General features: G+C 39.4%; 1 long non-coding RNA gene across 2 annotated transcripts in view; it reads right to left on the reverse strand.

Annotated features, from left to right (window-relative positions):
• Positions 1–1408: 1408 nt before the first annotated feature.
• The window catches only part of LOC125960581 (uncharacterized), a 65937-nt gene continuing 52545 nt past the window's right edge, over positions 1409–14800 (reverse strand). Inside the window, exons 4-5 of one of the 2 annotated variants that reach the window (XR_007470389.1) lie at positions 4191–6987; positions 1409–4088 (exon numbers count right to left, since the gene is read on the reverse strand). This is a non-coding gene — a long non-coding RNA (uncharacterized LOC125960581). Of the gene's footprint in view, positions 6988–14800 lie in introns of both variants that reach the window. The other variant, XR_007470388.1, reaches the window with a different exon arrangement.

Consider the following 14800-nt stretch of genomic DNA (forward strand, 5'->3'; position numbering starts at 1 on the left):
CACCTTACATAGTCTGTACTTCCATAATTTAATATTTAAACCTAATTTTTACCTTTAAACCATATTAAATTTCATCTTGTTTGTTTTAGGACATAATTTCAGATTTTAAAATATTATTAGCGATCACTTTAAATTTATAACATCTGTAAATTTAATGAACATGCCTTCTTTGTTTCCACCTAAGTCTAATAAAAAAAAAAAAAAAGAACAGTTACATAAAACAGGCTTACAAAAGAGCCTTGCAGCCCACCACCAAAACTGAGCTCTGAGATAATAATCATTTATGAACCAATACTTTTCAAGATCAAGCACTTTAGTTCATGCAACAATGCTATAACCAAGAAGGATTTCATAAAAGGTTTTCTACATGCTCTGCTGAAATGAAAAGTCACTGTCTCTAGCATTCCTAAATCTACAAGTTCAAGTAACTCTTAAAAAAAAATAAACAGGACCTTTTGAAATATGAACCAGTTTTGGTATCAATGATCTCCATTACTTTTCTAAGTGTTTAGAACCAAAGTTAATCTTTTTACACTTTTGCTGAGAACTGATGTCCAACTCCCGTGTTTATTGTGCTGCCTTATACAAGTTTTTCCCTCTTGAAGGTTTCATTTGCTAATGTTGGTATGGGAGATGAAAATGATCTAGAACAGAATGAAGGTAGATACATGGAGTGAATGGGGTCTCCCAAATACAAAGTACACTAGCAAAACTTGAGAAACAGGTAAAATCTATAGCTGGGTGTAAAGGCTAGACACAGAAAATATGAAGAAATGATGATGGCTAAATGTAACCTGAAGACCGAGAACTATATGTAAACTTCCCAAGAATCAAATGTACTTTTCACACACCCTCTCTACTCCAATCCCTCAGTATGATGTGCGAGTATCATTTAGGGACTGCTGTGTTTATCTTTGTAGGCAGTCTTAAAGCCAAGTAATGCAAAATGTACCTATGGATAAGTTAGATAATGTTTACTGTAGTTAAGAATATTACTATTTTTATGATCTAATCTAAATATTTTAAGCATATCTTGAAGTTGAGATATGCTTAATTTCCTTTTGGCCACAGCTGACATTCTTATTTAGCCTTGCTGAAGAAACAGGCCAAACTGCTGGATGATTATTTTTGCTCCCACTTTAGAAACTGCTTGAGCTTGCGTCTTATCCTTTTTTTTTCTTTCTTTTTTTTTCTTTTTTTGCTTCTTATCTTGTAATTGATATCTATATTTCTTGTTTGTTATGGTTCTTTACATCTATTTGGGTGTAGCAAATTCACTTTTGCTTATTCTTTGAATGTGAAAATGCTTTATTTGTTATATACCATATAAGTAGACGTGTGAAAATTTTGAAGCATGAAGGGAAGTGAAATATTTTTAACAAAGAGTCTTTCCAAGTGTAACCCCTACTTATCTACAAGGAACTTTATTAGTCAAAAACAAGTAAATGACAACACCCCTCTATCAGAAATGGGTAGATCCAGTAGGTAGAAAATCAGTAAGGACATCGTTGAAATCAGCAGAATACACATTCTTCTCAAGCTCATGTGGACTATTCACGAGGATAAAATCACATTTTGGGGGCTTCCCTGGTGGCACAGTGGTTAAGAATCCGCCTGCCAATGCAGGGTACACGGGTTCCAACCCTGGTCCAGGAAGATCCCACATGCCGCAGAACAACTAAGCCCGTGCGCCACAACTACTGAGCCTGTGCTCTAGAGCCCGCGAGCCACAACTACTGAGCCCACGTACCTAGAGCCCGTGCTCCGCAACAAGAGAAGCCACCGCGATGAGAAGCCCATGCACCGCACCGCACCGCACTGAAAAGTAGCCCCCGCTCACTGCAACTAGAGAAAGCCTGCGCACAGCAACCAAGACCCAATGCAGCCAAAAATAAATAAATAAATATATATATATATTTTAAAGAGTTATGGAAGATAGAATGTGAAGATGTAACATTTATCTAATCAGAGTCCCAGAATGAGACACCAAAAAGAATAGGTTAGAGGCTAGAGGTGAAGAGACTGTTAGATTACTAACAGATTACTAACAGTCTACTCTCTTAGATTAGATATAGGTTATAGTCTATAGCTGACAGTGTTTCAAGATTAATATAAGACATGAATCCACCAAGAGAGGAAGTACTGGCATATACACGTATCAAGTAGAATACCTAAAAAGAAAACCAGAAAGAGAAAGAACAACATATACATGTATCAAATAATATACATGAAAAGAAAACCAAACCAAGGTACACGAGAATGAAATTGCAAAACACCAGAGGAAAAGGCCATATTAAAAGCATTGCGAGGGCTTCCCTGGTGGCGCAGTGTTTGAGAGTCCACCTGCCAATGCAGGGGACACGGGTTCGTGCCCCGGTCCGGGAAGATCCCACTTGCCGTGGAGCGGCTGGGCCCGTGAGCCATGGCTGCTGAGCCTGCGCGTCCGGAGCCTGTGCTCCGCAACGGGAGAGGCCACAACAGTGAAAGACCCGCGTACCAAAAAGAAAAAAAAAAAGCATTGCGAGAAGAAAAGCAAGTAGACCAAAGAATTTTAAACAGCAATAATGGCAGCCAGAAGACACTAGAATATCTTCTAAATGTTGAGAAAAATAACTGTCAACCTATAATTTTGTGTCCAGAAAAATTATATTTCCAGAACAAAAATGGAAATAAGACATTTTTAGAAAAATAAAAGCTTTGCTTTTTAACACCTTCACTAGACGAACTCCTAAAACACACCTTTGGATGAAGGAAGTGACCCAATAAGAAATACTGAGATGCAAGGAAAAAATGGTGAGCAAATAAATTGATAAACATTTGGGGTAATCTAAAGAAAACTGGTCTGTAAATAATAATAATAATAATAATGTCAAATTTGTGGGGTTAAAAAGCACAATTAAAATATTGGGCGATAACATAAATCAGCTGGAGGATGATCAGAGTTAAACTGTTCTGCGGTCCTTGTATTGTTTTGAAGGGGTTAAAGTATTAATTTTAAATGTCTGTAAGAAAAGCATTCAAGATAGAATTTCAAGCGAAACTACCCATATGATATTTACAATGTTTTAATGCTGTCTATGTATCAACTCATTTACATTCTTCCAACAATCTTCTGACAGTCTCCATTTTATACATGAGGGAAAATAAAAGACACAAAAACATGAGCCACAAGTCATCTAACTACTGTGTGACGAAGTTGGAATTTGAGAACATGGCTTTGGTGGTTATGTTCTACAGTATCTTAAAGACTCTGAAAGAATAGACACAGAAAGCAGAAATTCCAGAACAGCAGAGGAAGAGAAAGGCAATAAGAAATAAACAAATAAACATAACAGTATCTCCACCTATTTACCCCGTGCAAAGAAAAATTTTAAAAATACAAGAAAGAATTGTAGAAAAAGAGGGCCAAATAGAAAATAGAAAGGAAAGACCAAAGGGAAAAAATTCAAATATGTAAGTAATCACAACATAAATGGATTAAATTCTACAGCTAAAAGAGTCAAAGTAGTTTTTAAAAACATAGCTATGTGCTATTTACAAACATAAGGATATGGAAACCATAAGATATATCAGGTATATAATAATGAAAAGAAGACTGGTGTAGCTACATTAAAATCACACAATCACAATGGACTTTAAGATAAAAAAGCATTATTGGGGATAGAAAGGGCACCACATAATGATCAAATCTACAAGGAGAAATTGATAAATCCACCATTATGGTGGGGCTACTTCAATACTCTCTCACCTATTGATAAGTTATTGACAACTCCATGTACATAGATAGATACAGATATAAGGTATACAATATTTAGAGATTACAGTGTCGACATACAGCAATAAGAGAATACACATTCTCATCAAACCCGTAAGAAATATTTACATAAATTCACCAGTGTACCTTAACATATTTCAAAGAATTTGGATTATTTAGACCAAGGGTTGAAAAACTTTTTCTGTAAAGCACTAGATAGTAAATACCTTAGCTTTGTAGGTCAATGGTCTCTATTGCAATCACTCAAGTCTGCCCCTGTAACTTGAAAGCTGTCATAGTCAATATGCTTATGCAATTCAATTATCTTCTCCTCCTGCAGGAACAAGGATTGTAATTAAGCAAATGACCATAGCCGTATTTCAATAAAACTTTATTTAGGCACTCTGAATTTGAATTTTATTTAATTTATACATACCTCAAAATATTTGTGTTTTTCAACCATTTAAAACGTGCCAACCATTCTTAGCTCACAAGCTGCAGAAAAACAGGTCGTGGCTGGGTTTGTTGATCCCTGATCTAGACCTTGTAATCTCTGCTTGCAAGGCAATAGATTTAGAAATATATTTCAGACTAATTTTTTTGTTAAGATTTAACTTAAAACTTAAATAACAGTACCTTTTAATTTCTAAAGATTCACTTAAATAAGTGGGATTTAGACTTCCAAATAACCATGGATCAAAGAGGAAATCGTGAATGAAAATTTAAAAATACTTCGAACTGAAAAAAAAAGAAAAATAAATTTTGATATAGTCAGATCATGAAATATTCTATAGCAGTGAAGGTCAGGAAGCAACCACCACATTCAGCAGAATAAATTACTCTTAGAAACATAAAGTTTCTAAGATCACAGAAAATTATGTGCAGTAAGTTGCCCTTTTTACAAAGCTCAGGAACAAGCATAACTAAATGATATATTATTTGGGAACACGTATATACTTGCTAAAACTAGTATGTAAACAAAGGAATGTTTATCATAAAATTAAGAATAGTGGTTACTTCTGAGGGGCAGGAAGCGAAATGGAACAGAGAGTCTTTATAGATAAATTGCAATAGTAATGTAATGTGTGTCACAGGTGTTCACCTTAATTACACTCCTTGCTCCTGCGGAGGAAAAGACTGTTGAATTGCATACAATGACAGAGGAGGGACAGAGCAATTGTTACTCTGATTTGTGGTGAAAGCGATCCAGTTACCGTTCTCTTATTTACCTGGACACAGGTCATCAGAATGCCTCATCGCCTATTATCCCTGGCCTTCGAATGTCTGGTGAACTCTGTACATAAAACACTCCTTTCCGAGCAGGACCACAGATACTCTGTCCCTAATTTTAAGTGTGAAAGTTGATTTTTACAATAAGGCTTATTTCCTCCAGAAATTCTAATGCCTCGGTACAGCTGAGGAAAATTTAATTCTCACACTTGAGAGTTACTCATTCCTTTACTAGTAACACCTGAATATTCTTTACAATTCAGAAGAGACATCGCTTGTTTCATCTTTTTGAGATAACTGTACTGCTCGTTCCACAGAACTGGAAATTTGCCATTTGAAAACAGTTATCTCACTATTTACAGCTTTCTCTAATCAAATCTAAGCTTTTTATTTTTCTACGTGTGCCTAACCAGGAAAGCAGATGAAAATCAAAGGAGAAAAATAAAATAACCATGAGGAAAAGTAAACCTTCAGAAACTGGTTAATTTTAAATTACAGTAAAGCCATAAAATGGAATTCTATTTCATGATGAAAAAGAATGAGGTGGTTATATTAACCACTAACTTGGATGGACATCAAGATATATAGTTGTTAAGTGGGGTGAGGGGAAAGGTGAGTTGCAATACACTCTGTAGTAGGAATGAATTTATGTAAAAAAAGAATAACAGCTAGAGAAATACAAGCCATATTTTAACAGTTTCTTTTATAGGAAGAGAGATGACGGTGGAGGCAGGAGTTCCTTTCACTATTTCGGTTAATATAATTCTATAATATTTGAATTTTTAACCACGGACCTGTATTATTTTGTGGCAGAGAAAATTTAACATTGTAATATTTTGTGAATTTTGTGTTTCTGAATTCTTTACTCCGTCTAGAATTCAGCTAGAGTTTTAAAATTTCCATCCCTAAAGTCTAAAGTATCTTTAGTTTACTGAGCTAAAATAACCCTCAGGCTATTTAACAATTCCCTTTGGGGACCGTATTGGAATTGCAAATGCAGACTCTGTTTCCTTAAGTTGGCACCCCAGTTTTTTTCTCCATTGACAGTAGAATCCTGGGGCGGGGGAGGTGGGAAGGGAATAAAACAAAACAAAAGAGAACTCCTGTTACAAATTTAAAGGTTTTAAGAAGCAAATTCGCATCTCTCATTAGCTTTCTCACTCCAATAGCCCTGGTGCTCAAGAAAACTCCAGCAACCTTAAAGATAATTTTCCTGATAACAGTGCTTAAATCCAAGTTTTGGCAAGACAACAGCAAAAATATGCCCCAGATTCCAAGTCTAATTTCATCTTAAAGAACTTGGATACACACACACACACGCGTGCACACACACACACACACACAGAAATCTCTAAACGCGTGTTGGTTTTCCGAATACACTTTCCTTTCCTTTAATGGACACTTTTTTTTAATGCAAAGCTTTCAAAGCATTTTCCACACTCTCTTATTAAGCAGAGTGGTTACCTTACTAACCATAGTTATCATTGTGCACATTAAGGGTTGTACTTCACAAGTACACAATTCCTTACCCAAACCCTTGCAACCAGATGTTTGCATCTTGTGAAGGTAACGTGACGCTTATACCACATACGTATTCATAGCAACCCAGCAGGGTCTGTAATTAACACATTATTTCTGCAGCAAATCATATTCACACAAATTAGAACGAAGTTCATAAGTAGCCTCATAGCCCCTCAGATTCGATTTGCTATCAAACAAGCACAAGTCGTCAGACTTTGTCACCAAATGAAATTTGAAAAAACAAACAAGCAACTTTTTAAAAAACTTTTGACTTGACCTTGCAGATAAAGCTGTTATGCACCTGTATGATGGTGCCACAAGGAGGAACTGCCTTGCTTGCCTTGCATTTGAGACTCTAAATGGCTATCGTTTTGAGGGCTTGATGTCTTCTGCCTCTTGTGTGCCTTCCATCCATTTTGTTGCTGTGACTTCCTCTACCACCTTCCTGCCCAGATACTTTATTATGTTTAATCGGCTATGACCTGAAAAAAAATAGATAACCAAGTTATTATAATCATGTATGAAATAGAGTAAGTAGATTATACATAAGGAGCGCTAGAGTTATTTTGTGATATGTGCATTTTGCTTGCATTCTTGACAACACCTATTTCAACAAGTTAGAGGCTTTGGTTTGCTAATGATTGTCACCTGTATTCACAATTTTTGAGATTTTTATCCTTAAAAAAGCAACTTTAACTTCCTGTTCTAAAAAAAAAATACAATGTCTCATTTTATAGATGTCACCAGTTTCAGAAACGGACATCTTGTGAAAGCATGCTATTCTAATATATGCATATATGACCTTTTGGTCATATGCAAATAAGCTAAGTTTATTTACTCTTGCACAAAAAATAAGTGATGACAATAAAGATTAAGGTATTTATAAAACCTTAAAGTACAATCTCAGGGTGACATTTCTAAATCATCACAGTCACTTGCCTGTATTTTTCTTCTTTACTCAACTTGCAAGTCCTTCTGTATTTTGACCCCACTCTGTACATTTATCTTCATTTATTAGTGCTCCTGCTGTGAGCTTTCCACAGCTCCAATATGTAGAGCCCTTCCTTGGTGTTGCCCACACAAGGCACACTTATCACTGCAAGACAAAGAAACCTGGGGAGGAGTGGAGAGTCATGACTGGAAATCAATGCAGGAATGTCCGTGATTCAAGTTTCCAGGAGGAAAGTAGCCAAAGCAAGTGAAAGATCAATACCAGGTGCTAAGAGAGTGACATGAAAGAAAAGTATTGAAAGCAGTAAGAACCCAGAAACCCAATCAGATGGCTCACTAGTGAGAACGCATCTAAAGGCCTCTGATTCATTCATTCAGCAAAGGTTCAAGCACCTGCCAAGCACAGGGATGGGCTTTGGGGATATAAAAAGGAGTACAAAATGGTCCCCACCCTTGAGGGCTTGCAGTATTAGCAATTAAACAGACAGAAATAAATAGAGACAACCATATGCCATGTTGTAACAGCATAATGTAATACCAAGCACTATCTGAGCCACAGAGAAATGAACGCTCAACTCTGCTGTGCAAAATCAGGCTGGCATCACAGGGACTCACTTGACTGCCCTTCGCTGATCACCTTCGAACCTCCTTGCTGTTCCTCAAGCACCCTGGCCTGCTTCCACCGCAGCCCTAGCACTGGCTGTTCCCTGACCCCTAACGCTCTTCTTCCAGATATCGACAGGGCTCACTCTCTCACTTCATTCAGGTCTCAGCTCAAATGCTACCTCATCGGAAAAGATTTCTCTGACCAATCACCCTATTTAAAACTATATCACCCGGGCTTCCCTGGTGGCGTAGTGGTTGAGAGTCCGCCTGCCGATGCTGGGGACGTGGGTTCGTGCCCCAGTCCGGGAAGATCCCACATGCCGCGGAGCAGCTGGGCCCGTGAGCCATGGCCGCTAAGCCTGCGCATCAGGAGCCTGTGCTCCACGACGGGGGAGGACACAACAGTGGGAGGCCCCAACAGTGGGAGGCCCGCGTACCGGGAAAAAAAAAAACCACAACACAACTGTACCACCCAAGGGGAAGGATAAATTAAGACTTTGTCATTAACATACACACACTACTATATATAAAATGGTTAACCAACAAGAGCCTACTGTATAGCACAGGGAATTATATTCAATACCTTGTAATAACCTATAATGGAAAAGAATTTAAAAAAAAAACAAAACGGTACCCCCAGACACACACACACACACACACACACACACACACACACACACACACACACAGAAACTCAACTCTTTCTCTCTCTTTCTCCCTGTTGCCTGACTTTGTCTTTTTTTTCCTCAGCCCTTATCACAATCTGCAATCATCTTGTCCAATTATTTATTGTCTGTTTCCCTCATGTAAATTCTGTGAGAGCAGGGATTTATCAGTTGTATTTACTGCTCTAGCCCCAGCACTGGACAGAGTTGAATGAGTGAATGAACAAATGAATGAATGAGGAGAAACTTGAGCTGAGTTATGAAGAGCATGTAGTGGCTTGTCAAGGGAACAAGGCGTGTGTGGAGGCAGAGGGAGGACTCAGAATGTACAGAGACACCGGGGTAATTAAAGGGAGTCAAGGCACCTTGGAAGGAATTTAGAGAGAAATAAAATGATCTGTGCTCAGCACACAGTGGGTTTTCATTCAACGTTACTAAGTAAATAAGTGAGAGAGCAAGTGAGTAAATGAGTGAATGAATACACGATTGAATTAATGATCAGGTTTTTGTCTTAGAAAATGTGTGAGCCTAGATGGGTGGAACAGAAGACAGGAAGTAGAGATCATTGAGAAGGCTGGTCTTCTACAAAGAGGAAAATAAAGAAGGCCTGAATGAAGCAAGTGGGAATAGAGAAGAGAGATCACACTTGCGAAGCAAGTAGAATTGTGATGTGATTGAAGTGGGGGAAGTAGGTGAACGCAGAGGATCCCGATGTAAGTGTCCAGATGGGTGGTGGTGCCGTGGACCACACGGTAAAACCAGGAATGGTGAAAGGAGGCTGCGCTGGGGAGATAATCTATCCTGGGTTGTACATCTTGGGATTGAAGTCTCTCTGTAATAGGGGAAGACAACTAATATGTAGTTGGAAGCGTTGACCTAGGAGAAAAGTCAAGCCAGAAGACAGGTTTGGAATAGCCTTTATGGATGGATGTCTTTATCTTCAGGAAAACATGTTAGGATAAGAAGACGAAATTCGAGGATAATTTAAGAGGTCGAGAGGCAGAGGGAGGAAAAGGAACGTCCACTGAAAACTAAGAAGCAGCTAATAGAGTGGTAAGAGGAAAACTAGGAGTTTAAGCCCATGAGAATTAGCATGTGCTGTCTTGCTCATTACTGTAGCCCCAATGTCCTGGTACAGGATAAAGAGACATGCAAATACTTGTAAAAAAGGGAAGTAGGGAAAGAAGGAAAGAGGGAGGGATGGAAGGAAGCTTGGAAGGAGGGAACTGGTTAACAGTAAGACTACAAAGCTATCAAGAAAGATAATGGGACTTCCCCCGTGGCGCAGTGGTTAAAGAATCCGCCCGCCAATGCAGGGGACACGGGTTCCATCCCAGGCCGTGGAAGATCCCACATGCCGCGGAGCAGCTAAGCCCATGAGCCACAGCTACTGAGCCAGCGCTCTAGAGCCGCGAGCCACAACTACTGAGCCCACGTGCCACAACTACTGAAGCCGGTGTGCCCTAGAGCCCGCACGCTGCAACCACTGAAGCCTGCGCTCCTAGAGTCGGTGCTTTGCAACAAGAGAAGCCACCACCGTGAGAAGCCCGTGCACCTCAACGAAGAGTAGTGCCGCTCACCACAACTAGAGAAAAGTCCGCATGCAGCAACAAAGACCCAACGCAGCCAAAAAAAAGATAATGATAGCTAAGAAAACTCAGATTTATTTTATTAAGGGATTATAACATGCCAGAGACCCTTTTAAGCAGTTCACACGGCTTGACTCATTCAATTCTCAAAACAACCTCGTGAAGCAGGGGTGATGATGATGATATGATGATGATGATGATGATTATCCCCTCTTTATAGATGAGAAAATGAGGCACAGAGAGGTGAAGTTGCCCAGGGTTACACAGAAAGTAAATGACAGAAGCAAGATTTCAAGTCCAGCCATCTCGCTCTGAAGCCCTCTTTGCACAGATGGAAGAGTGAGTTTTGTGAGGGGCCTTGAGTGAGTATGGTTTCAATGGAGGGGCAGCTCTGTGGCCTGGGGAGGGGAAAGGAAGGCAAAGAAGTGGAGAGGGCAAATGTAGACTGCTACTGCAAGGCGGTTCACTAGGAAGAAAGAGGGACAGATAGTAGCTGGAAAGGAACACAGGGGTGTCACAAGCCGTTTTGTGGTTTGTTTTTATTTGCGGTTCGCGGGCCTCTCACTGCTGTGGCCTCTCCCGTTGCGGAGCACAGGCTCCGGATGCACAGGCTCAGCGGCCATGGCTCATAGGCCCAGCCGCTCCATGGCATGTGGGATCTTCCCGGACCGGGGCACGAACCCGTGTGCCCTGCATCGGCAGGCGGACTCTCAACCACTGCGCCACCAGGGAAGCCCCGTTTTGTGTTTTTAATGAGCAAGTCTGGTGCATGTGGACTCGCTACAGTCTGTTTACATCACACCCCAGAATTGCTAAAAGAAAAATGAGGGGGTTGGCTGAAAAGACACTCAGGTTACTTCCAGCTCTGATTCTACTATTCCACAACTTTGAAATTCTTTCTCAGTGCAGCCAGATGGAAGATTTCACTTGATAACATTAGTTGGAAAAATAATTTAATACACTTTTAAAGAGGTATATGAATAGAAGTCCAGGGGCCTCTTTGAGTTTCCTTATGATTCATGAGCTTTTCATCTTTTCGCATCCTAGTCAGTGATGCGTCCTGTCTTTATGAGGAAGCTGAAGTTTTTCTTGTCTTTAGATTTGGCCTAAGAACATATTTTTACTTTCTTTTCTTAGGTTAGGAAAGAGTCAGGGTCATCTAGGTTCACATCCTTTTTCTCCATTGCCTTTTCCCTTTTGTACTCTACCCCTCCTTGCACAGGAAAAAATTAATTTAAGTGCAGGCAGTTATACACAAGCCATAATGTTTCTTTCACAACATGCCCTAAACAGTTTAATCATTAGTGCTGTTTCCTGCGATTCTTTCTCTGCTAACTATTCCTTGAGACACTTTTCCTCTTTCCTAAACTTTTCCTTTCCTCCTCCTCTATGACCAAGTGGAGTGGACACATACCAATCCCAGAAATTACACTAGACCCTCCTTTTCCCTCTATTCTTACCTTATGGAGCCCTTTATTGGCACACATCCTTCAGTGACACATATTCCTATCTTTTTCACACCTTTGAACAACTTTTCCATCTCTAGTTGCTCCTTTTCCTAGCCACACAATGTCAGTTTTCAACGATCTCCTAGTAGGGCTATGAGATGGGGGAGAGATTGGCTATGGAAAATAGCAATACAAGACTCATTTCTTTTCTGGCTTTGGGATGTGTTTTCACACTTACCAAAGTTGGTATATACCCAAATTTGGAAAATCACAGCACTTCAAACAAAGTAAAGCGCTACTTGGAAGACATGTCTCAAAAGGAATTAGAAAGCTATCTACTTAGCTAATCTGTGCTCTTTGCTCATTTCTATTCTGGGCACCCCTCCAGACAATGGATGAATAGTGTTTATCTCTTAGACAAATGCAAATAATCTTCACAGAGAGATCTTTATTTTCCTCTCCAAAGCATGATATCTTTCTAGCTCTCAATTCCCCGGAGCAAGGTGATAATTAAAGTGTTTCAGGTTCAAAGGCCCTCTCTCTAAAATTCCTGATGAGCTAGTTTCAGACAGGAATGAGAGTAAACAGAGATGGCTATGATATCATAAGTGAAGCAGGTTATAATGTTAATAAGATGCTGAAAATGAGACGTGTCTGCCTAGTATCAGTAATTGACTCTGTTCACATTTCCCTGACACATGTGAATCCAAATCCTATCGTTCATAATAGTCTTTATTTTGGCAGGTGTATGCACCAAGCAAAGATGAACAGAGTGCAAATAAAGAACCTTTGTCAGTACTGTAGCCAATACCATGATAGCACCTCATTATAAAGAGACCTAAAACATTTCATGACAGCAGGCAACCTTCCTCTAGAAATCTCCATATCTCTGAAGCCAAATAATGATTTGCCCCCTTTATCTTTACAGGCTGTGCTTTTGAAATTATAAAATAGTTCAGAATACTCAGCAGTGATCTGGGACAACCCAAGTACTTCTTTCTTTATATATAAGGAAAATTTTCAAATATTGACAATGCTGATGATTTTCAACCAATTTAATCAGTTTAATCAGCAAGGATTCCTCCATCTTATTCTTTGTAAGAATTATTCTCACATTACTTGATACAATAAAAAAATAAGTAATATCTTCATTCTATTTTTCCTTATTTCTGCTTGTTCTTGATTAAAAATAAGCTAAAACTGAATTGTCAAACCAGGAAAATATTGCATTGGCTAAGAATATGGAACTTTTTTAGCTAAAAATAATTAATTTGCAAAAGGCCAATGCAAAATGCTTTCTCTCTATTAAACTTTTATATCTATTTTTACAAAGGCAAAATATATCTAGAACACGTGATTTATGCCATCTAATAGTGAGAATTCATCTGTATATGAGAACGTAAGATGCATCTGTAGAAGGAAAATTTTTCCCAAAATGAGTTTTTGAATTTCCTGTATTTCTGGGTCACAGTAGTTTCTGGCTCTGTTTTTGGTTTTTTTTTTTTTTTGCAGTACGCGGGTCTCTCACTGCTATGGCCTCTCCCGTTGCGGAGCACAGGCTCTGGACACGCAGGCTCAGCAGCCATGGCTCACGGGCCCAGCCGCTCCGCGGAATGTGGGATCCTCCCGGACTGGGGCACGAACCCGTGTACCCTGCATCGGCACCACTGCGCCACCAGGGAAGCCCGTTTCTGGCTGTTTGACAAGACCCATCTCCTAGAGCTTCTGATATTCCTTCCTAAGAGTCAGTGAGAAGAAGCTTCCTTTCACTCTCTCTGGGAGGAAAGGCCAGAACAACTCTCAGGCCACTATTCTCTCTCATGACCTCTTGTCCTTCCCTGCTTTTAGCTCCCAGGGGTCCTGCCAAAGATTGCCCATTGGTTTTAATCCAACTTTTTAAATGAGGGCTTAGAGAAGCAACTTAGAGTTGTATAACTTTTTCCTCTTGTTTTATAAAACATGAGATAAAAAGATTAAACTACTGACTTTCAAACACCTAAATGGCCTTGGTCATACCTTTATTGGCAGAGTCTAAGAGACCACTGTGGTCCCAAGACCCTTTATGAGGTGGAATCTTGTTTCTGAAGTGGATTTTGGAACATATGCAGTACGTATAAGAAAGTTGTCTTTTCCAGCCACAGTGGAAAACATCTGCTTTGCTAATGGATTTGACTCTACTTGCCAGAATAACTTCCCAGATGTTTTGAAAGCTCTAAACAACTGCAGCCTTTCGGATCTGCTCTGACTCAAAAATTAATTTACTAAGAAAACATGTAGGTCTGTGACATAAAAGAAAATAAAAATATTTCTCTTAACGAATCTGTAATACCAAAATATTTTACATATGGCCTCAGATTAATGGTCTTTTTTTTTTTTTTTTTTTTTTTTTTTTTTGCGGTATGCGGGCCTCTCACTGCTGTGGCCTCTCCCGTTGTGGAGCACAGCCTCCGGACGCGCAGGCTCAGCGGCCATGGCTCACGGGCCCAGCCGCTCCGCGGCATGTGGGATCTTCCCGGACCGGGGCACGGACCCGTGTCCCCTGCATCGACAGGCGGACTCTCAACCACTGCGCCACCAGGGAAGCCCCTAGATTAACGGTCTTTTATAGATTTTTTAATTTTTTTAAGATATGCATTCAGACAGGTATATACATAGTCTCTCGGAAGGGACTGGAATGCGAATAGAAAATTCTTTCCACTTTTCTGAATGCAACTAGTACTACTATTTATTTATGCTCTTTTGTCAATTCCCCAGCTTTCAATAAATGATTTCCTGGTAAATATATGCATGTCCCGCTTACATTTTATCTTACTGGATCTGATTTAAAAAAAAAAAACAAAACTCCTAAATAGCATAAAAAGTATTTTATATTATCGACTGTTCAGCTTTCTTTAGCTTCTGCCTTGGCTATTTCTTCCTAGTTAGCCTCCAGCTGCTGCTTTGTTGCTTAATATTTACATAATTTAAAGAGACTACTTTTATTTTGTTCTTTTATGATCGGCTGCCAATCAATACAATATTTCTTTTTTCTGCCTC

Source organism: Orcinus orca, chromosome 11 (genome assembly GCF_937001465.1).
Source record: "Orcinus orca chromosome 11, mOrcOrc1.1, whole genome shotgun sequence".
In the NCBI taxonomy this organism is placed as follows: Eukaryota; Metazoa; Chordata; class Mammalia; order Artiodactyla; family Delphinidae; genus Orcinus; species Orcinus orca.